This window comes from Zootoca vivipara, chromosome 1, assembly GCF_965207765.1.
Source record: "Zootoca vivipara chromosome 1, rZooViv2.hap1.1, whole genome shotgun sequence".
Taxonomy (NCBI): Eukaryota; Metazoa; Chordata; class Lepidosauria; order Squamata; family Lacertidae; genus Zootoca; species Zootoca vivipara.
Genome location: NC_142582.1, coordinates 21306300 through 21331263, shown reverse-complemented (window position 1 = coordinate 21331263; position 24964 = coordinate 21306300). Strand labels below are relative to the sequence as shown.

Below are 24964 nucleotides of genomic sequence, written 5' to 3'. Positions count from 1 at the left end.
CCGAATAGATTTCAACTCTCGTGGGTTGCTTGCAGTATGATGCATAATTTTAGTTGCTGCATTCTAAGCCCAGTCTCTTACACCATCAATATTATGGAACAAAATACATGATCCAACCAAAATCAAGCACTTTTAGGTTCCACTGGTTTCAATAGAAGAAGAAAAAAAAAAGCATGTTGATCCTCTGCCACTGAAATTAAGGTGCTTGACTTTTAACTGGACCATGCCATATAGCTGTACAAATTACTAGGCCTGAACGCCTGAAGTCTCAAAATATTTAATAAAGACAAGGCTGAAGCACTTTTGCAGGCTATATAGGCCAATAACCTGGTTTAAACTTACTGACTTTTTCAAGAGAGAGAAAGGAAGATTTACACAGAAACACAGAAGAAAATAAAGCATTATCTTTCAGTGTTCTTCAATCAAGTGAATGCTGCAGCATGCAAAATGTCAAGGCCCACCTCAGGAAATACACAGCGGTTATCTCATCACTATGTTGACAAGCCCTCAAGTACGTAAAGGTGGCAATTCTATGTAAATTAACTGATATGAAAAGCTCATCAGAATTAAACCCTCACAACAGAAAGCAAACCTGTAGACGTATAACATTATTCAGGAGGTTTACATCAGGCATCCCCAAACTGCGGCCCTCCAGATGTTTTGGGACTACAACTCCCATGATCCCTAGCTAACAGGACCAGTGGTCAGGGATGATGGGAATTGTAGTCCAAAAGATCTGGAGGGCCGAAGTTTGGGGGTGCCTGGTTTACATGAACTGTAACGGAGTCAACTGCAAAACTGACACAGAAAGTTAGGTCAACTTAGGGCTCTTTCACATTTCTGATTGCTCTGCCGTCCCCCCGTCCCGTCCCCCCCCCCCCGCAGAAAACCTGCAGTTTACCATTGAATCGGAAGAAATGGCAATCAGGTTTCCAAGGATTGTCGTTTGTTCTGGTTTTAATAGCGGGTTTTCCAGGGGAAAGCAGTGGCGCAAAGCCAAAACTTCTCAGACTCATGCCTAGAGAGCATGGGACAATCTGAAGTGTGGCAAGCCCTTATAGTATGCTCATGCAAGTGTTATTAAATAAGAAGATGCACTGAGATGTAGCATGCAAACTGACTGCAGGGGTTAACCTCATTAAGATTAAGCAAGTCTCACCCCTCAATATTTTTAAAGGCCCACCTTTTTGTCATGACCTTCAGTGACTAATTCTAAATTGAGCTGCAGAATTGGTGTGTTCTTTCTTTCTACGGTTAGGTTATGCAGGCCTACTTTGTACTGGCTTAAATTGTTTTTAAATTATGCTTCATTTGTTATGTTTTGTTGTGCATCTTGCAAGCTACTTTGTCCAGATTTGTCTCTTTAAAAGTGGATTATAAAACTGTTAAATAATGAGCAAATAAAATAATAAAGAGTTAACTGGCCAATTCTGCTATTCATTGCTACTCCCATTAGCTGGAGCATCCTAGAACAGGCACACAAGGATGAGTTGGCAACTGGAAGTTGGGAATAAAGGAGATGATATTTGAAACGTTCTGGACAAAGGAAAAGGAGATGAAGGGGGTTATATATAAAATCATCTTCTTTCAATACTGGATTTATTAATCTCCAGTATCCAACCTCCCATTGGTTCTCTGCTCACAATCATTAACATGAATTAGAATCAGCATGGGTATCATGTTTTGAAAGGGTAATGGGAAAGGAATCTCTTCTGTGCTGCTGTTATGTAAAGTTATGTAAAGTGTGTAGTGCGATAGGACTAATCTACATAAACTGAACCTGAAGGAGCTCGGCCTGTGGGCTGAGCTGCAATGATAGCTTCCCAGCATCAGCATTGCTACTGATTACCGGGAGGAGAAGGGGAAGGGATGTGGCAGCAGCAAGGTCAGGGCTGTGAAGATGTACTGGTGGAGCAATGGATTGACTCTCCCAGTGTGCTTGCATCAGCCATAATCTCAGCTCCACCTTGTTCTCCCTCTTTCTCTCTCAGTAAGGCATCAGCAAGGCTGCTTCCAGGAAACTAGAACTGTGGCCCCACCCCACTGAGAGACCCACTTCTGCATTTTCATTTGAGTATAGGAAGTTCCCTGCCTTGATGTAACTGGTCAGTTACTGGGAAGTGAACACCCACCCACAGAGAGAGACTCCCACAGAATTAAATGCACATGCTAGAGACAAGCTAGAAATGCACAGTGCTAGGAAAACATTTTGCATTTTCTAGGAGAGATAATGAAACCACAACAAGAACATTAAAATACGAGAACTACAGAAGTGGCCCATTGAGAAAAGTGGATGGCACCCATCATTACTTAGCTTTCGAAACAAAGTTTGGGGCTTTGATCACAGACTGCATTCCATTTCATCTTCAAGACACACTTCTTCAACTTCCCTTTGCTAATGTAAGCTCTTTAACGGCATGTCAACTGTTTCCCACTCTCTCCCAAACCTCAACCAAAGAAACCCTATTGGATATACACACAAGTATTCACAGTGCTTTAACACTATCTGGAGGTGTTAAGAAAATACCATACTGAGCATCAAGGAAATGCTGGCGCCTAAGCAGTATGCATGCAGCAGTTTCCATTACTATAAAATTCTGAGAAGGCAGTAGCAATCCTAATTAAATTGACTTATTCACGAATGCAAATTGATGCGCACACTCTGGCCTTTCTTTTGTTCTTTTTTAAGGACCCAGGCTACTGTTCCACCCTTAATTAATTGGAATTGACCTTGAAGATAACGATAAAGAGACATTGCGACTAAATTACTACAAGTCAGAGAGGCTGAGATTTGAGGCTATTGAATTTAGTGTTATCATGCACTCTGTGAAAATATATATAGACTAAGCAGACCTTTCTAAAATAAAATAAAATGCATGCACACATTGCATAAGCAGAGTATAAGCAATAAGGGCCTTTGTTTCCTTTACTCTTGTGGCAGCTAAATGATAAGATCAAGATAAGCCCTGCAAGCATACAAATGTCTCTGAGTTAAATCTCATCAAATCAATAATCTTACTTTGCCTTACATAGCTGGACTGATAGAATGTGCTGCTTTGCATTAATTCGGGCTGACTGCATGATGAAATTAACAAAATATTTTCATGTACCATATTACAGTGGTACCTTGGTTTACAAACTTAATCCATTCCGGAAGTCCATTCTTAAACCAAAGCGTTCTTAAACCAAGGCGTGCTTTCCCATAGCAGTGGGGGGACTCACTTTACAAATGGAACACACTCAACAAGAAGCAAAACATGTTCTTATTCCAAGGCAAAGTTCACAAACCAAAACACCTACTTCCGGGTTTGCAACGTTCTTAATCCAAGTTGTTCGTAAACTAAGATGTTCCTAAACCAAGGTACCACTGTACTGGTAAAATATAGGTATGCTTTCACTACAGTATCAGTTACAAGTGCTATACAGTAGAGACATGCCGACATCTAGCATAGGTGTGTGTGCAAAACCTGCTTATGCATGTGAATTCCCTTGTTCGATCATCAACAATGCACACTCATGCACAAAGAAGATTTGCCTCTACCTTTTGCACATTTGGACATGAGCTATCCAATGCATTTGCCGCTTGCTCTAAGCCAAGGTTCTCCAAACTTGGGTCTCCAGCTGTTTTTGGACTACAACTCCCATCATCCCTAGCTAGCAGGACCAGTGGTCAGGGATGATGGGTACTGTAGTCCAAAAACAGCTGGAGACCCAAGTTTGGGAAACCCTGCTCGAAACCAAGGGTGGCTAATCTGTGGCACTCCAGATGTTGCTTGACTCCAGCTGTCAGTAGGCTTGAACAAAGACCTTGCAGACTGGGGCTGATGGAAGTTGGACTCCAACATCTGGAAGTCAAAATTAGCCACTGCGTCTTTACACATTATGGGGAGAATTAGGCATTTCTCTCTGCATCACAATGAAATACGCAACCAATGTCTTGGCTTGCACACATTACCGTGTGCACTTTCTAAGCAGCGAAAATGTGATATTCATAACAAGTTTGTTCTACCTGTCATGGTTTACTTCAGGTTTCCTGAAGAATCATCCAGACCTAAAGCCAAAAAGAAGAAGAAGCAAGAAATGACATTAACCACTTTAAAACTGTATTAGTCTGAATTTAGTGTTTAATAAACATTTCATCTGAGTTATTTTTGTTTGGAGGATGACTCTTTATTTACAGGACAAAAGGCAACTGGAAGGCAAGCTGGTGCAAGGCATGGGAGGAAGGGTTTTCAACGAGAGCATATAGCAACTAGTCTCCCACCCTTTGCCTCTTACACAACATCTAGAAAATACCAGGCTTCATAAAGTCATTACCATAAAGGTCTTACATCCAAGTCGATTCCCCAGTCTGCCCAACTCACCAAGCAGACACAGACTCCCTTACCTTGATACCCTGTCTGCTTGATCTGGAAATATTTCTGTTTGCACTGAAAGACTTTCTGGTGGCACCACAGAATTAACTAATTTAGCATATTCACTTGTATTTTAGTAAACCAAGCTAAAAACCTTGGAACTGCCAAGTTTGCCAAATATTGCATTTGCAATTTGCACCCGTTCATTGCTACATTGCTACCAATGAACTTAGCAGAGTGGGTAGATGGCCGAAATCCCTGAAAGAATAAAGCGCTGGGGAAATGTTCAACTCTACCCTACCTACCTACTTTTGACTTTGTCTTGCTTTTGGCTCCTTGGATGTTTACCTTTCTGGGTCCAGACCCTAGCCGTGGTCTGTCTCAGAGCACCGATCAGGCCTGACAGCAACACAAATTGGCACAAGCTTTACCACAGGGTGCTAATTTAGCTGTCACTTCTTGCACAACTACAGCATCGGTGTGCGCCCATTTCGCATGCTGAACAATGACTTGTAGCACACTGCTATTATGCTGTACCACAAGTACAGCAGAATCCAGTAGGTGCCAAGGCACAAGGCACTGCTTGCATTGCTGTGCCAATAGTTATGCTACTAACAAGCTATAAAACTACAGTATGGGTAAAGCTGCATCCTGCATCATTACCAGTAACGAAACACTGGAAGTGGAATTTATTAATGGAGCACTTTGTGAGAGAGCTAATAAGATTTTAGAGCTGCACAATGTTATTTTTGTCAATGAGGTAAGCAGAAGTGACTCAGAACAAGACAGTATTTGTGTAAGATGCTGGATCACTTCCCTGCTGTTGTTTCTTTCTTTCTTTCTTTTTTTACTATACCTCAGGAAGACAGTGACTCACCAATGCACTTGCTTTGCATACAGAAGGATGACTAAGTGCCTAAAAAAACCATGGTCAGAATCCTGGCTCACAGAGCCTGTTTTCCATTACGGTAATAGGAAAAGGCAAGTAAAGAGCTCTGCAGAAATTTTTATTGTAGTCTAATAATAACGACCGTAATATAATATCAAAAATAACGTCTTAGAAAATAGATCTGAACACGGATCACCAAAATCAAAAGACAATTAAGTAGGTAGTAGTAGCTGGACTGGATGAGTTGCAACTAAGTAGAGAAGAAAAAATAATAATATCTAGAATGGTCATTTTCTCCAATAATATAATTTGTACCTCCTCCTAGTACTACAGTATTCTGAAATGAGTTATCTACATCAAATGTAAAAGAGGTGGAATTCACTAAGTCACATTAAGGGTGAGCACAACAGAATAAATGTCAAGCAGCCACCAAGTAATGATATGAAAATAAGTCAACCCTGGATGTTTTAACACTTAACTCAAAAAGTGGACAGAAAATACGACACGTCAAAAATTGTTACAACTAGACATTAACTCTGTGTTGTTGCTACCTTCACTGTCCTCCCCTAAGGTTTTATTTATAATGGTTTTATCTTATCCGTAGATTTTTAATTTTAAAATTGAATTTTAACATTGTATTATTCTGTTGTTTTAACTGAATTGTTTCTTTTATATTTGTGTTGATATTATTTGTTGTTAGCCGCCCTGAGCCCGGTCTTGACTGGGAAGGGCGGGGTATAAATGAAAATTATTATTATTATTATTATTATTATTTACATTCTCAGGAGTTCCTGTTTCATGAATGAGATCCAAAGGAAACAAAGACCAGCACAAGGAATAGCTCTTGAAATGTGAGCGCTGTTTTACATTTTAGTTTGTAATATACCAATACAAAACATCCAGGTCCCCCATAGGGATGCAATGGTAAACACACTTACCAGGAGTTTTGCATGCTTTGTTCAGTGCTCGAACAAACTTTGCACCCTGCAAACACAGCTAGGTAAGAGCTAGAACAAAACGCATGAAAATGTCTTAAACCAAGTCAGATCCATCTAGCCTCTAACCAGGCAGAGAGGGCCTTCTTGGTAGTAGCACCCGCCCTGTGGAACGCCCTCCCATCAGATGTCAAAGAGATAAACAACTACCTGACATTTAGAAAAACAGCTGAAGGCAGCCCTGTTTAGGGAAGTTTTTCATGTGTGACATTTTAATGTATTTTAATCTTTGTTGGAAGCCACCCAGAGTGGCTGGGGAAACCCAGCCGGATGGGCAGGGTACAAATAATAAATTATTATTATTATTCCAACCAGGTTCTCTGCCAGAGAACACTTTCTCATCACATGCTACCTGATCCTTTGACCTGATCTTCTGCTTACAAAGTTTGTGCTCTACCATGGGGCTATGACTCTGCCTCACATAGGGACAAAGATTTCTCCACCATGGCAATAACTGCCTCAACCTCGCCATGTTGGAATGAGCATGTGCAAGTTCTAGGCAAAAGCTGCAACTTCCAAAATTAAAGAGGACTTCTTTCCATCCTCTCTTCATGATTTCTATTTATTTATTTATTTTTTAAAAAACCTGGCAGTAGAGCATGAGACTCTTAATCTCAGGGGTTTGAGCCCAAAAGATCCCTGCATTTCAGGGGGTTGGACTCAATGCCCCTTGTGGTCTCTTTCCAACTCTGCAATTTTATGATTCTAAATGGCCAGAAACCTGCAAGGCAGTCTTGGGAAAGATGAATGAGGTGTAAAGGATACAGTTCCTTGTAACTTTTAACAAACTGCTAGACAATTATGTGTAAGAGATCTCTATAGGATCCTCCATTAATTTCCAATTGTTAAAGGCTGAACACAAATCAACAGGGACTGAAGTAGCTTATTGAGCTTTAGTCATAAGCCCCACAATTAAATGTGCATAGTATTTCAACCCCTTTGTTTGCAAAAGCACAGGCCTGTTTCAGACCTTCTGGCTGTATATACAGATCATTGTCCACCATGCTGATTTGCCATATTCTATACACAAAGGTTTTTTTTGGGGGGGGAGACACTGAATCTTGTAAGGGAAAAGAAATATAAAGTAAGAACTCGTGTTTTTCAAAAGCCTGCAGCAGCATCTGCTCAGCATTCAAAGAAAATAGGAACCATTTTACCTTCAGGGAGGGCTGCTCTTAACCCAGTGAGAATTGGTGCTGCGTATAAAAAAGACGAGTGCAGTTTTATAGATCATAGAGAATCTACAACTTATCTTGGGAAATCTTCTGGCAACGTGACTGACACCACAGTAAAAGGACAACAACATGAGGAAATATAATTATTATGAGCCTATGAAAATGAGTAGTTGTTCTCTATTTACCATACAAGATGCCTAAATATACTAAATGCAAAGATGCTTAAGGTTTCAGAGATGCCATCATTTGTTGCCTTGACAGAATGAATGAGAAGCAGTTGTTATTTACAGTACACATGTGTACTTTATAATTTAACAATAGTGTCTGCAAACTTGTCATTAAAGATTACCAGGAAAGACTCCTGTCGGTATAATACACTATAAATTACAGAGCCAGGGACTGACTCAAATAAAGGCAGCGAGGGAGGGAAATTGGAAGGGCTTGTTCAAATCCGAGCATTATTTAGTTGTTAATCCAGTTTTCCTCCTGTTGAATTAGACCAGATTAGTCCACACTCACATGTATTTGAATTTGTACATAAGAAGCGACTTCAGTCTTTTCCATTCATACTAGTAAGGTAAAAAGGTAAAGGACCCCTGGACGGTTAAGTCCAGTTGAATTCAACTATGGGATGCAGTGCTCATCTCGCTTTTCAGGCTGAGGGAGCTGGCGTATGTCCACAGACAGCTTTCTGGGTCATGGGGCCAGCATGACTAAACTGCTTCTGACACAACGAGACACCATGATGGGTCCCAGAGCACACGGAAGCGCTGTTTACCTTCCCGCTGCAGCGGTACCTATTTCTCTACTTGCGCTGGTATGCTTTCGAACTGCAAGGTTTGCAGAAGCTGGGACAGAGCAACGGGAGCTCACCCTGTCATACAGATTCGAAATACCAACCTTCCGAACGGCAAGCCCAAGAGGCTCAGTGCTTTTAGTCCACAGCGCCACCGCGCCCCTGTTCATACTAGTAAATGTTCCCTTTTTTCTCTCCACCTTCTATAGTATTGATTTGATTATGCCAATTAAGCAACATGGACACTTTGTTTTTTTGCTTTTTGCAATTCCCACCCAGGGAGTACACAAAAGCACACCATCAGGCCGCTGTAAATTCTCAGCACACGCTTTTGCAATTTTTTGGTTTTTCTACAAATATGAGGGGTGGAAACAATTCTCTCTCTCTTCTGTTCAGGAGCATGCCAAAAAATGGTTGCAAGCACAGCAGGCAGATAAAGGAAATAAAGGAAAGCATTGAGGAAGTAGTGGACATAGAAAAGGGAGTAGCAAAAAAGTGACCATTGATCCACCCACCCAAAAACACTGAAATAAATTGTCTGTGATGCTGCGTGGAGCAGTTTAGATTATCTCCATATCTGAATGTACAGGACGAAAGCATCAAAACTGGCCTTGTTTGAAGGTAACGTCGAGTGGTAGAATCATAATCTGGTGAACCGGGTTTGCATCTCCGCTCCTCCACATGCAGCTGCTGGGTGACCTTGGGCTAGTCATACTTCTCTGAAGTCTCTCAGCCCCACTCACCTCACAGGGTGTTTGTTGTGGGGGAGGAAGGAGAATGTTAGCCGCTTTGAGACTCCTTAGGGTAGTGATAAAGCAGGATATCAAATCCAAACTCCTCCTCCTCCTCCTCCTCCTCCTCCTCTTCTTCTTCTTCTTCTTCTTCTTCTTCTTCTTCTTCTTCTTCTTCTTCTTCTTCTTCTTCTTCTTCTTCTTGCACCAAACTTCATCAACAACCGAGTACAACTGAATTCGCCTTAATAATAATTATGATTATGATTTGTGTTTGTAATAAGGCATGGACCTTGTTTAGCACACCACAGTCACCACATTTGTTATTAAACATGCTTCAGGTTTTTTAGTTGAAACCCCTATGCACACTTACGCTACGGTGAAATTATTAAGATTTACTTCCAAGTAGACTTGTACTTCCTCTTCCCCTTTCTTTGCTGTTTCTGTTCCTTAATTCAACAGCCATTCAGCAGCCAGGAGGAGGGAGGAAGTGACTGTAACTGGTAAAAATTATTTGATTCCTAAAGCTGTTTGCCAATTTAGCTGCAATCCTCCACCTGGCATCTTGGTTGCCCCTTTGGTATTTTCTGAGGATGCTATGTTGCTCCAGCAACCATTCCTAATTATCCTGGGACACTGGGCAAATGAGATTTCCTTCCCAGGCTCTGTGAAGGTCACCCTTGAATTGTGACGCTTGAGCACAGGTTATCGCTGCAGCAAGCCAAGTGATCAAGAGCACAGAGTTCTGCTAACATTTCTCTCATTGTCCAGAAATCCTTATGCGCTACAATTAGGACAATATTGGGGGAAACTGCTTACAATGCAGTTGTTATTGCCTAAGCTGATCACTGAAACTGCAGTTTCAGATCTTGCCAAAACCCTCATCTTTTAGGTAGAGTGCAGACGGATATCTCCATTAACAATCTATTCTCAATCACTCACTGGCGATGCTAGTTTTCTGGCAAGTACAATTAACTATCTGAGGAGACGGATGAGACTTCAAAAACAGATGAGGCCGACAATAGGCGGAAGGAAGAAGTTTGTAGCCAAAAAGTCCAATAAGATTTTCTAAAAACCGTAATGGTCCAGCATAATTCTGTTCCTACAAAGACCGGTTCCACAATCTTTTCTGCTGTGATTGTGGTTTTTGTTTTAATTAGTAAGAGACCTTATTGGGCTTTTGAGTTGGACAAAATATTCAAATAAGCAGAGTGCGGATTTTCTTGCAGCTGATTTTATCATTTGAAATAGAGCCCCAAAGTAACGTACAGATGCATGCTGATCTTAACAACGCAGCTTTGCTGCAGTGATGCAAAACAGGGGTGATTTACAATGGGGAACATCAAGATTTAGTAAACAAGAGCATGGCGTTGCTACACTTGGCAAATGAGTCAGAGCCCTTCAGCTCTGATCCACTTACTACTGGCAACTTTTAGATTCCCCTCAGAGGATATCGCAGTGCAGTAGAGCGAGACTACACAGGCTCTGGCATGGCTCTTAGGATACTGGATAAGGGGTTTTCTCCATTCTGCCTCACCACTAACAGCTGTGACACAGCCAAATAGGAAGCAACTATTCTTCTAACCCACATTGATACAAGCGGTCTTTGTATTAAACCTTCTGAAATGCTGCACTCCCAACAGGTTCAGCTGGTAAATTTACCTCCATAGGATTTACAGTGGTTGGAGATACTACTAATGTTCTGTTACAAACAGTCAACAAGAATTTTGCCTCCTACTTTAGGAACTCTTAGAATGAGCCATGAAGGGGGAAGAAAGGCTTTTCACATGTTGTACTTCTAGAGCCATAGAATTATAGAGTTGGGAAGGACCACGAGCGTCATGTAGTATTCCAGCCCCCAGTGCAATGCAAGAATCTTCTGCCCAATGTGGGGCTCAAACTCACAACGCTGTGATTAATAGTCTCATGCTCTACCAACTGAGCTCCCATGGTTATCTTCAAACAAGTAAAGGAAAAGAGAATACGAAGGGCATGGAGTGTATGTATCAGGTACCATCGGTTCTGCAGACGTGCCAATTGGACACTGAATTGCCTAACACTGGGGAACGTCAAGATTATTGAACAGATGCCTTTTCTTCAGACCAGGGCTTTATTTTCAGGTCAGAGTCCTCTCCGAACAAACAGAAAAGTGTGGAAAGCAAAATCAAGTTATTTCCCAAGGTGAAGAGTCCCTCTAGTAATTTTAAACAACAAAGAGTCTTGTGGAGTCTTTAAAGACCAATACATTTTATTGCAGCAAATGTTTTTTCTGGAACAGAATTCACCATAATTTCATCCTACTCTTCTTCCAAAGAGATTGGTTTACAAGGTTGATCCCCTTTTATCTGCACAACAGTCAAGTGTGGTAGTTGTGAGATGATGAATGTGAACCCAGGGTTGGATGAAGACTTCTTGGTCTGCAGGCCCTGTGTCCTTTTATCCCTCAATGAGTAATTTTCCTATGTTAGTGAGATATCAGACTCTTAACTTCAAGAAAGAGAACAATTTCTAAGAGGCAGTGTGTCATAATGGATAGTGCTGAACTGATTAAGAAAGATCTGGTCCAAACCCCCCATACCATGAAGTTCACAGCATGACTATAGGATGATTACATTCTCTTAACCCCATCCTTCCTCACAGGCTTACTTTGAAAATAAAACTGAGGGAAGGGGAAATTATGCACAATGCCTTGATTAATTAAATCAAATAATAATTTAAAGGATAGTAACATGTTACTATCATACATTTCCGCCCCCCATACATTCATTTTTATTTGTATGCCTCTCATAGCTGCCAAGTTTTCCCTTTTCTCGCGAGGAAGCCTATTCAGCATAAGGGAAAATCCCTTAAAAAAGGGATAACTTGGCAGCTATGATGCCTCTTTTCCACACACAAAATCATGCTCAAAGCAACTTACAACAAAGTAGCAGGGTGCATTTGAAACAAACGCTACAAAAACAATTTCATAACATAGCAAAACACTAGCAGAGTAACAAATCCATAATAACACAGCAAAGCAAAAAAACACAACAAAAACATACAAAAAGGACACATCTCCAAAGTATGGGACTGATGTGTGCCAGTCCTGAGTGAGCAATCATTTTTGAAGTTGCAGCTAGCTTGTAGAAGGTTTAAAGAGATTCAATCCCAACTCTTTCCTGACAGTGCAATCCTACACAGGTTTACTCAGAAGCAAGTGCCACTGAGGTCAATATAAGGCATATTCTCAAGTAAGTGTGCATAGGACTTCAGCCTAAGAGGAATGTATCTTATCAAACAGAACGTTCAAGCAATTATACCTTCCCAGCATGCCCAACTGTTAGCAGCCAGCTGAGATGCCAGTCCTGGCAAGACAGTTCTACCCTAGTAATGACTACCGCACATCATTCTCTTCTCAATTCAGGATGCATTCAATCATTCTACTGTTCTATTTTCAGGGTCAGAATGATGCTTTCAAAAATAGTTGGATTTCAAGAAAATGCTTTTGTCCTTCAACCTTTATGCGTTGAGGAAGATCAGTCACATTTTTCCATTTCACAGTGCAATGAACATCCCAATTCTCACAACACGGGCATAATGGCCTGAAATAATAAAGCCCATTTTGTAAGGGTGCAATAAAGAGGGAACATTTCATCATATCCTACAAATGAGTTACTAACCTGGAAAATAATCTATTCCCCCCCCCCCGCCTGAATATACTCTATGCCTACAATGGCAACATCTTTTTTTCATACACTTCCTCGAATTATCACAGAATTTAGTCCCTATTTATGAGATGTGCTTATAAGGGACTACTGGTTACAGAAATCCACCAATTACTGAGGAAATTGATATCTTGATAGAAGTAATTTAGATTATGCCTGCAATCCTATACCCACTTCCCTGGGACTAAGGCCTACAGTATTAGCACAATTAGACTTACTCAAGAGTAGACACTGTATAGTACTGTGCTATGACTCTTTTTGGCAGAAGAAATAAAGTTTTCATGACTACAAATCACTGTTCTTTCCTTTGTCAGAAAGGGCTATAAATTTGGTCTGCCAGATATTGTTGTGTTTTTAACTAACAAAATTTTATAAATATTATTCTCAAGTAAATGTTGTTGTTCTAGCATATAGGGTGAGCTCTTTTCTATTCACTTTCAACTTTAGAAAAAATCATGTTATTACTTCTGGGAATCTCTTATCTTCCAGGCTTCTTTATTCAAAAGGTACAACAAACTTTAGACTGTATAGATCCCACCCTTGAGTCAATATGCGCCAAAGAACAAGAATTGTTTCAGGAAAATATGCTACTGAGTTAGGGGCGCCATCTCGTAGGGTCAAGCTATGTTTCCCCCCCTCCAAAAAATGGGGGTGCCCCCCAGTGTACCAAACAATCAGGGGGCAGGGGGGGGCTTCCCTGACCAACTCCTCCTGCTGCAAAAGGTACCCCCAGATGCCCCCCAACATTGCAAAGCTTCCTCTGGCATGCCAAAGAAAAAGTCATCCAATGTTTCATTCCAAACTCAGCCCAGTTCTTTTATGGTAAAATACTGGTGCGCATTAAGACCATTTTGTATACCTTAATTCACATTATTTTGGCTGAAAAATTGGTTTGACTTTTTTTTCTAAATAAGAGTGAGAATTATTGTTTTCACTTTATTGCCGGAATATTGTAGGAAATGAGAAATGCGACTTGGAACACTGGGAGCCACAATCATAGGGCAGAGAAAACAGAATGCAGGAGGGAAAGGGGGGTCCCTTTTTCTGACTGCTCTGATTAATTGGAAAAAGGCAGTGTTACGCGTTGCAAATTTGTGCATGCATCAATTACGAAGGCTACCGCTGAGATTCGCAAAACTGTCAACTAGGAAACAGAATATAGCAGAACTAGCCTCACAAACAGGAATGAGCAACTGACAGTCACTATATAACTATATCTACCCAGAGGTAGAAGTCATCCGTCTTTTGAAGCCATCAAGTCCTTCTACTATTCTGCAATTTAATTTGAAGTTACAATGCTTCCTGAGGGATTTCCTGGCACTATCTGACAGCATTATCTGCATAGCAAGCGGCTGTCAGGAATTTATTGCATGGGAGAAACAGCTAAAAATATTCATGATAAAATGTTAGTTCATTACCAGCACCGACCGATAGGACAAAAATGGGAAGCAGGGTTGTAATTCACTTCACTATTTGCTGCAGATCTAACTTGCAAACATGCCACTTTAGACAAGCAAAATCTTAAGAGAGAAACTACATGACAGCTTCACTTTGAGCCATCTGTTACCTAATCTGCAGTTGGGAGAGTATGACAGAGTCAGTAATCAAACACCAGTATCTGTTTCATGGGTGAAAAAAGAAAAGCATCACATTATAAAGCCATTTATAACAATTTCACTTGAATAGCAGTCACCTGTTAGATAAAAACGCAATACTGAAAAAATAGGAAGCCTTGGAGGAAAATTATTTTTGAATTCCATTGTAAATAAAAAATAAAGAAGAATGGGTAAAACCATGACCTTTCTAGCTAGTAATCATATATTTCCTTTTCACTGAAATTTAAACAATTGTATTTAGCCACTATTTTATTAAAGGAAAGCCGGGGGGGGGGGGGTGCATTGGCAGGAGTGCCAGATTGGCTTGACTGGTGAATATGCACTGTGCTAACCATGCCACTGCCTCCCCTTAGCATGAGTAACTCAACTGTTGGGGAGTCAGGTAAATACTGCACTGCAACTGTTTGGAATCCCATCTAAGAACCTACCTACTTTATCCAGAAATTGCTTAAATTCCCATACCCACGCAGCACCTAGAGTGTTGGCCCTGTCTCTACGAGAGCCTTCTTCAACCTGGTGCCCTCTGGATATTTTGGACTACAACTCCCATCAGCCCCAGCCAGACCACCCATAAAGTTATGCCCAAAGTGCACAAATTTCCTTTCCTTTCTTATTGCCATCCACTCACAACCTCTATTCAGCTGATGAAGAGATATGATCCCTTCTGATCAACTGATTTGGAGCAGGGTGGATTTGATTTAAATCAAACTGATTTAAATCATGATTTAAATCACGATTTAAATCACTAGTCAGTAAGGCTTGATTTAAATCATAGTCGATTTAAATCACATGAAAAACTTAAATACTGTCCACTCCAAACAATCAGAAAAATATTGTTTCTATTCTATTCACTGAACTTCTTGAAACTTAGCACTGAAGGGGTTGTTTCTGTATTCATAGGTTTGTAGAACAATAGGATTAAGGTCTTTTTCTCAACTCTGTTCATGTTATAACATTTTTGCTGTGAAGAAGAGGCATGTGATCTCTGTTGAGTCAAATTCAGTTTTGAGAACTGCAAAAGTAAACCAAGCATCTGTGATAATATCTTGTAGGCAGAGAATCTGCCCAATAATCTTACAAAAACCTCTGGAAGAGCATGACATTGTGAATGGATTAATGGCATTTATTTACCCCCCAAAATAAACATATACAACCTTATTCTACATAATTAAAAAACTAATCTTTATTTCATGATGGAATAACCTTTGGATGGTAATATATTTTCCTCAAAAAGCATTTTATTTTAAAAAAATCCGATTTAAATCAAAAAAATCGATTTAAATCAAAAAAATCCGATTTAAATCAAAAAAATCCGATTTTTTTGATTTTTTTAAAAAAATCATTGATTTTTATCCACCCTGATTTGGAGAACAATACTGAGAGGTTATATCTCGCTGGCCCATAGGTGCAAAGTTCCGGATTGAAAAATCCGGGATCAGCAGCGCCGCGGCACTGGAAATTGCTTCTACGCACTTCTGGACATGCGTAGAAGCGACTTCCGACACTGCTGTGCCCATTTCCAAAATATCCACTGTGCCAGAAGTTGCTTCTACGCTGCTGCTTTCAGTGACATTTAAAGGAGACAAGCACATGGGTGGGGGAACAACACAACACCCACAAAACACAAAGGATCAAGCAAAGAATGGCAAAGCTTCTGCCACAGCTGCCAAAATTTAGAGAGTCTCTGGGAGGCACTGAAAAGCTTCTGGGAGTGCAGAAACAGCCCATGGGTTAGCCACCCCTGCCAAAGGGGAATACCCTCCAAAATGTCTCCAATGAAAACAGGGGCAGCCTTCTACTACTACTACTACTTATTATTATTATTATTATTATACCCCATCCATCATACATATTAAGTAGTGGGTTGACATATCAGACGACACAGAGATTTCTCCAAGTATTTCTTTATAAGTAAGCCGGAACTGAACTGAACATGCAACTCGGTGCATGAGCAGACTGAAGATCTGTGGTATGTCTAACCAGTCTAGGTGGCGCTGTGGTCTAAACCACTGAGCCTCTTGGGCTTGCCAATCAGAAGGTCGGCAGTTTGAATCCCTGTGACGGAGTGAGCTCCCGTTGCTTGGTCCCAGCTCCTGCCAGCCTAGCAGTTCAAAAGCACGCCAAAAAGTGCAAGCAGATAAACAGGTACCGCTCCGGCAGGAAGGTAAACGGCGCTTCCATGCGCTGCTCTGGTTTCGGTGTTCCATTGCGCCATGCTGGCCACATGACCCGGAAAAACTGTCTGCGGACAAATGCCGGCTCCCTCAGCCTGTAAAGCGAGATGAGCGCCGCAACCCCAGAGTCATCTGTTGTTTAATCGTGTCTGACTCTTCGTGACCCCATGGTCCAGAGCATGCCAGGCACTCCTGTCTTCCACTGCCTCCCACAGTTTGGTCATCTAGTTGGTTTGCACCTAGTTGGTTGGTCACCATTTTGGTCGCACCTAGTAAAGCCTAATAAAATTGTGTACAGTCTACATTAAAACTATTAATAAATGCAGGGTTTTTTTGTCTTCAACAGCAACCCAATTTTTTTCTCTCACCAGCCCCCTCTTAACATCCAACCTGATGAGAATGCTCAAAAGTTTGGCCACGATTTTACTGCATTTGTGGTTAGCTCTAAGAAAGTTATTGCCCAGCTTGAGAGATGGTAATGCTCAGCCAAACTTAATTGCTGGGAGTGTTCTGTTGTTGTTTAGTCGTTTAGTCGTGTCCGACTCTTCGTGACCCCATGGACCAGAGCACGCCAAGCACTCCTGTCTTCCACTGCCTCCCACAGTTTGGTCAGACTCATGTTCTAATAAGTAATAATTACTTAATATTAAAGAAAGGGGTGAAGAAGAAGAAGAAGAAGAAGAAGAAGTTGTGAAATGGAAGGAAATTGGTTCTACAACCGTGGGATAGTTTCAGTGCCACATGCTAGTGGCAAATACAAAAGACCAGGAATTCATAAATGAAACTCAGGCCAAAGCACAAGTAAATACTGCCATTTCAGTCACTGTAATATTAGTTGCCAGTTACCATCCACCTTGCTTGGGCTCAGTACTATTCTGAATGTTTAATTGCCCTCACAAAATTGGTAGTGAACAGATAAGGAGTGCTCCAACAAAGAGATTGTGAAAGAGACAAAACTCAACTATAAGCAAGAGGGGCTGGCGGTGGTTCTCCACTAAACTTATTCATTCATCTCACATTGATGGAATGTTGTCCTCAACAATAGATGTTCTGTCCTTACAGAAGAGCTGCTAACTGTACACATTTCAATTATTATTCAATTACGCTTATTTCTCAGCAGGACACATTTTGTCTTTGCAAACAAAAGATTAAATGTACCGCACCAGGATATGCTCAAGTGTAGCGTTCGGTTAACAATCAGATTATCTGAATACACTAGTTTAAAGGTAATAAAGCTGTCGATTGTATTAATCAAGGTTACTTCTCGAAAATATGATTTACTGTACACACTAACAAATATGGATAATTTTTACTTTTAGGTAACAAAGATGTTTTTTTAAAAAACCAAATAGCTGAAGTTAGATGCTTCAATGAGTAACAGAATAGGTCTCCACAGTCAAAATTTAACAAAGTTTATACATACAAATATATTTAGATTAGCCCATCTCAGGTTCATTCATCTTTCTGGAGGCCACCACTGAAGTGTAGTGAAATGTCACTGGAAATCATCCTGCACTCAAAGTAGCTAACTTTTAACCAATGGAACTTGCATTATTACTGCTGCAATGCATCAATGCCACAGGCAACGTGCTGTAAACACAATGTGCTATAAACCAAGTATTGATATGATATATTGATTGCAAAAGTAAGGTAAAGGTAAAGGACCCCTGGACAGCTAAGTCCAGTGGAATTCGACCATGGGATGCTTTCAGGCCAAGCCAGCCAGCGTTTGTCCACAGACAGCTTTTCATGTGGCCAGTATGACTAAACCACTTCTGGCGCATGGGACACTGTGATGGAAGCCAGAGTGCTTGGAAACACAGTTTACCTTCCCATCACAGCAGTACCTATTTATCAATAATAGCAGCAGTCAGAAGCAGACCACCATCCTTACTTCTCAAATCTCACCCTATGTAAAGTACCCCTTCCATTTGTGCTGGGCAGGGCTTCAGTAGTTACAAAAACACTCTTCCGTTCAGAAAACTATGGTTTGTGATGTTTAAACAAATAAGTCTCTAGTTACGCCATAAGAACAACTTATAAGAAAACCGAACAATCTTGACAACAGAGATCCAGTACAATGTAAAGCCTAGGAGTATGGGAAACAGCACAGTGCTTGTCAGCTTGGTGAAGCTTCTACTCAAACAGGCAACTCATTCAAAATAAGCTACTTCTTATCCTTTCCGACATAAAATTGGCATGGACCATCCTCAGATCTGTCTCTTCTACACTGGCAGGTTTCAAGACAGTCGGCAGAACCATTTTCTAGCAATTGTTTAGTTATTTAGTCGTTTCCGACTCTTCGTGACCCGGACACAACTAAACGACTAAACAATTGCTAGAAAATTGCTAGCTTGCTGCTGTTTAAATAGGAAAGCCTTCAAAATACTGATCCAATTGCCGTAATGTTATGGTCGCATCCATAAAATAATTCAATTTCCTGCTCTTTATGGCTCTACTGTACTTCTGCTTCTCTCCAAATATCTTAATTTTTTTCTGCTTATTTCCTTCAACTGAATGCATTCTTCTTCCGACTGAGGATCATCTAGTCCAGGCATCCCCAACTTGCGGCGTTCCAGATGTTTTGGCCTACAACTCCCATGATCCCTAGGCTAACAGGACCAGTGGTCAGGGATGATGGGAATTGTAGTCCAAAACATCTGGAGGGCTGAAGGTTGGGGATACCTGATCTAGTCCAACCCCTTGCAATGCAGAAAAAATGCAGTTGTCCCATATATGGATCAAACCTGCAACCTTGGCATTATCAGCACCATGCTCTAACTAACTGAGCTATCCGCTTGTGTACCAAGCTCTGTCTTCCATGTTCCATGGCAAAGCCAAGCCGGAGTTAATCCTGTCCTTACTTGCCAAAAAAAAGAGACCCAGGTGGTGCTGTGGGTTAAACCACAGAACCTAGGGCTTGCTGATCAGAAGGTCGGTGGTTCGAATCCCTGCGACAGGGTGAGCTCCTGTTGTTCGGTCCCAGCTCCTGCCAACCTAGCAGTTCGAAAGCATGTCAAAGTGCAAGTAGATAAATAGGTACCGCTACAGCGGGAAGGTAAACAGCTTTTCCGTGTGCTGCTCTGTTTCGCCAGAAGCGGCTTAGTCATGCTGGCCACATGACCTGGAAGCTGTACGCCGGCTCCCTCGGCCAATAATGCAAGATGAGCGCCGCAACCCCAGAGGCGGTCACGACTGGACCTAATGGTCAGGGGTCCCTTTACCTTTACCTTTACTTGCCAAAAGGTAGGCATTTATATTTTGGCCTCCTTCTCCCACAGATATCCCTAGTGGCAAAATAAGCCTGAGCACTCGTTCACAGGAAGGCTGCACAAACCAAGGAGAGGCAGGGTTTGTGGGCCTTTTCAGAATAAGGTAAAAAGGGATGGGTAGAGTAAGAAACAAAGCTGATCACTGCTACTTTTTTTTTCTTCTGCACAGAAAGCTTACAATCCATAACACTATGGAGGAGCCCATTATATTCTTAGTTCACATAGTGGTTCAAGTGCTGGACTAACACCTGGAAGACAAGGATTCAAAGCCGCACTTGGTCATTAAGTTCCCTGAGTGGCCTCCGGCCAGTCACTACCTCTCAGCCTAACCTACCTCACAGGGTTGTTGTGTGGGTTAACTGAGGGAAAGGAACCATGTATATATGCCTCCTTAAGCTCAATGGAGGGAAAAGGTGGGATATAAATACAATGAAACAAATAAATAAACAAACAAACAAGCCTGGCAGAGCTCACCAGCACCTGTGAGTGCATCACAGAATACACCCCAAAATACTGTGCCACTTATGTTGTGCATTAGCAAATGATTCTTCCTATCTTACAACAGGAAGTCTGAATCACAACAACTGGAACCCAGAGGCATCATTGTGCAAGTAGGAGGCACTATCACCAGGTTAAAATAATGAAAAAAAACACTGATCTTTCCTTTCTTCTGCAAGCCTTGATGGTCCCCCATGCTGAAGCAGCAGTTTGGGGGTACATAAAAGAGGCTGCAACAGAAAAGGGAAAAGCCACATTCTCGGTTTAGAAAACAGGATCCAAGCCAGCAAGTTAGCCCTTCTGTGAAAAAGAAGGATATACTGTACACAATTCATAAGTTATTCCACATGGGTTGGACATTGCCCATACCTAATTCTGAAATGGCAACCGTTCATCCAATAAAGTGAAACAATTTTATTTTTAATTTGTATTTTAGTTTCATTCTATCTCAAGATCACTCCTGCAGTTAATTCAGCTTAATAAATGTTGTCCTTCATATTAGATTGCCTGACTGAATTCTACACAGGGCTACATTTCAGTTCGTCCGCCATTCAATACTTTTTTGTCAAGGTTGCTACTTGTTTAGAGGGTAGCATTTGGCATAACAAAACTTTTTGATGTTTTTTTGGGGGGAGGTAAAAAAAAGCTTTCTTTGAGTAAGACCTCAGGAAACTGCAAACTGAAGCCAACTTCAACTAGAATTGAGGCAAATGAGTGACTGGGTACGGTAACTCATACTGTGTCTGTGTGTGTGTATTGAAAAAGAACTGCATTGGAAATATAAACATTTGCTCTAACTTACACTGAAGTAATGGGCTATACATCCAGGCAACTAGGCAATGCAAGATGACAAAGAAAGTGCATCAATTTATCCTGAAATACAACCAGCGTTAGAAATTGAGATATATAAAAGAGGTGCCAAACAGCTCCTTAAACCAAGATTACAGTTGCCAAAATGGAATGTCTTGCTGCCATTTTGGGGCAAGACAGCTCTAAGAGTCTTCTTCTTCTTCTTCTTCTTCTTCTTCTTCTTCTTCTTCTTCTTCTTCTTCTTCGTCAAATGATGGACTGACTTTGACTGATTATCGGTTAAACATCTGGCTAGTTCAGATGACAACCTTGATCCAGGGACAGTCTACATATATATTGGCCTATTCCTACTTTCTTTTCCCTTAATGTGGACACAGACCATTCGTAACGTAAGAATATTCTTCACAACTGTGAACAGGGCAGTGGGGTGAAGTGAAAACAAGCTACAACGATTAAACTATAATGTTGTTCATCGCTCCTGCTCAGGCAGCACAAAAAAAGCAATTTGGTTCCTGAAATTCATTCCGATGGTGCAGATAAAATATACAGGATGTGTTGCTGGTGTGTGAAAACAGACAAGATCCGATGATCCGCAGGCATGCACCTCCAGATGGTGGAGATGCCAGGCGCCATCCTGGCGCCCAGGCATCTTCAGTTGGCTGCATGTGGCCGATGGCGAGGTGCAAAATGCACATGGCACCTGGCTAATTTCTATCGCTGAATACAACAAATTTCAGGCTACATCGTTTTATCCTATCCTGTTTCGTTACAGTTCCTCAGCAGCCTCTAAAATACAAGGTCATATCATGTGGACAAACTACAGTACAATCAAATTAAGGTGGGCATTGAATGGATATACGACTGAAGGATGGTTGTTACATAAGGGAATGATTTCCAGTCCCAAGAGATTATGCCATGGAAGTGGGGGGGGGGGAACCCTTCTCAAATCTCTGAGCAAGTGACATCCAGTTAAAATTTAGGTGTTCCCAAGATTATGAACCAACTATCAATCATATAATGAGAAGCTAGTGCCGCCAGGGCTCAGCAGCTACTGACAATTTTATTGGTGGACAAATTAACCAGTTTCTTGCACTTGTGACTCACTGTTAGTACATTAGAAATTATAATGTGAAAGAGGAGCTATTTATTTAATTATTTTCAAGCAGAAATGAGTGCACAACCTTCTAGAGAGGCTCAGGCACATTTCCTGACAGATGACTGATCGTTAAATTCAAGTTACACTGCAGGTTGGTGTTCGACCTTGGAAATGTGTTTCACTGTGAGAAATACAAATGAGGCATTCTGGCTTTATTTCCTGATAGTGAAAGGCTTTTTATTAGTCAACAAGAACACCCACAGTGTTAGGCAGCCTCACAACAATTTCATTGTCAAATGAAATTAAAGAGATGGGAAGCCTTAAAAATTACCACATTGCGCATTAGAAGGGGTGAGCCTGTCAAAGCAGTCTTTCCCAAAGAGCCTTAAATAACAGCAAGGATAAACAAATGTTTCACAAACTAAAATTAAAGCACAATTCATCTAAGAAACCTAGCTGAGAAAAAAAGAAAGGTGATGGTTTAGCGTGACAACTTTTCCATCAAAATTTTAAAGCTCGTCTTCTCCAACATGCAGGAGCAATTAATTAAGCACAGACGTGAAATTGTACTTTTGCAATGAGGAGAATGTCCCAATTTCTCTTACAAGGCGAAAATAAGCAAACTGAACTTTCAAAACGGTTTCACTTCATTGCTACCGAGTTATGTTATATAACATCATGCCCCCACGCCAGTTCTGGGTGTTTAAGCTTCATCTGGAGGTTTATTACAGCACAGTATCGGCATCGGATTACAACTTTTTAAGCATGCACACGCAGCTTCTTTTATCATGATACGAGGAAGGTATCTCATCCCAGGCCCAGCTTTTCTGATGACATCGTTAATGCAGAGAAAATGCTCCCGCTATGCAGGAAACACACATCTTGACTGCAAAGGAAAGGAAAGGGGGGGGGAGGACAGCAATCCCTTCTGTATTAGTATTATCATCCATTCGTGTGCCCGCGAAGAAATGCAGGGATAATATAACCCTGTTAAGGCAACAACTCCCCTCTAAAATAAACCAACACAGCATCTTTTCCAGAGTGCTCTAGTTTGAAAAGGCAGACTTGCCCCAATGGGCATTTAAGGTCGTGAGCGGGGGGGGGGCGGACTGGGGGACGCAAGCATGTGCATCTTCCCGTGTGCGCGCACCCGCACAATCCAAGTCATTGGAGAGTGTGCCCACGAATACAGACCTGCTCCTCTTCTTATGCCTGTCTGGCCGAATCCGCGTTGGTGGGTGGGTGCAGGTAGAAAGAGAGAGGCCTGCGCGTGCCTGCACGCCTAGCTCTCTGCCTTATATATCCCACCCGGAGAGCCGGCCAGACAGAGACCAGTTCTCCGGCCCTACGCGCAGTTTCGTCCCGGCGCACGCAGCCATTGTACCCCCCCGCCAACGCATCGCTCGCAGCATGTGATGCGGCGCCAAGCTGACACGGGCAACTTGGCGGGCTCCTCGGCGGCGGCGACGTGCCGCTCCTGCGTGGCACGCGTCCGTTAGGGGCCCTCCGGGTCTGTCCAAAAGGCTGGCAGCGGGGCGTGTGTGGGGATGAGCAGGGAGGCTCCATCCTCCTCCTCCTCTCCGCCGACCCACCGCCACCCCCGGCCTGCAAAATCCCTTCAGAGGGAGCAGGGCACAAAGGCAACCCCCGGCGTTTCCCCGCTGCCAGCCCGAGCGAGAAGGAGAGGAGGGGAGCAGCACCTTACCTGGGCTGGGCGCAAAAGGCGCGCGCTCGGGCCGCTGCAGCAGGAGGATGCGGACGCTTGGAGATGGATGAGGGCGCATGGAGAGCGGCGCGCTCCTCCTGCCAAGGGAAGAAGCGTGTGGCGTCGTCGGCTCTTCCTCCTCGCTCGGGAAGGAGGTGCTCCTGCTGCGGGCAGCTGGAGGGGGTCCCCCTCCTCCTCCTCCGTGCAGCCTTCCTCGCTGGCTCGCGCGCCCGCCCTCAGCCTCGATGACTCCCTCCCCTCTCCGCACAGAGCAGGCTGGCCTGTGCCAAGACCCGGACGCGTGGAGCCAGCCGGAGCGGGAGTCAGTGCCAAGTCATCCTCCCGCCCAGCTTGGAAGAGGCAGCTGCGCGGACTGGAGAGCAGAAGGGCGGCGGCGGCAGCGGCACCCACCCAGGCGCCCGCCCTCCCGCGTCGCTCCGTCCACCAGCCCCCCGCGCTTTCCTCTCACTTCGCCTCAGGCTGACAGCGTCGGAGACCCGGCACGCGCCACCGATAAATGCCAGCAGAGGACCCCGCGGCGCCCGCTGCTCAATAGGAGAGGGGGCTGCCTCTTCTCTCTCTCCGCCCCCCTCTGCGAATCAACTCAGTCTTTGAAAGGGAAGCGGTCGAGGGAACCCTTTTCAGAAGACTGCGTGACGCACGTATGAATGTGAAATCTGCAGGCACACCTACATGCATGCAAGCAAGCATAGGGACATGTTTATATTTGCCAGCGGAAGCAGGTGGCTGCGGCGGCGGGGGGGGGGAGTGGAGGAGAAATTCGATTCTGCCCACTTCCCATTTCTCCAACCCATACAAAATCACCAAAACAACACCCTCCCTTCAAATGTTGAGATGCAACCAAATAAAATTGTTAGGAGTTTGTGGGTGCCAGACTCCCCCCTGTGTTAGGAGTTCCAGACTCCCTTGTGTTAGGAATTTCTGGAGGCCGGACCCTGGACCCCTGGATTCAGCACATGTTAAAATATAAGCCAGGGCGGTTTCCTGATGGGCCAGTGGGGGAACAAAAGGAAGGTGATGAGCCCTTAGGAAGGGGGGGGGGGGGCTTTGTGCCAGACTGCAAAATGGGAGGGCCCCTCCTTCAACTCAGAAGACAAAGGCACTAAAGCAGAGTTTCAAGTTGAGCT

General features: G+C 42.7%; 1 protein-coding gene across 13 annotated transcripts in view; it reads right to left on the bottom strand.

The window, feature by feature from the left end:
- The window catches only part of OSBPL6 (oxysterol binding protein like 6), a 96525-nt gene extending 72103 nt beyond the window's left edge, over nucleotides 1–24422 (bottom strand). For 3 of the 13 annotated variants that reach the window (XM_060280773.2, XM_088676651.1, XM_035134514.3), the window contains exons 1-2: nucleotides 23817–24110; nucleotides 4010–4051 (exon numbers count right to left, since the gene is read on the bottom strand). The gene's annotated coding sequence lies outside the window, so the exon portion shown is untranslated. Of the gene's footprint in view, nucleotides 1–4009; nucleotides 4052–23816 lie in introns of all 13 variants that reach the window. The other 10 variants (XM_035134559.3, XM_035134575.3, XM_035134534.3 and 7 more) reach the window with 8 other exon arrangements.
- Between the last annotated feature and the right edge of the window lie 542 nt (nucleotides 24423–24964).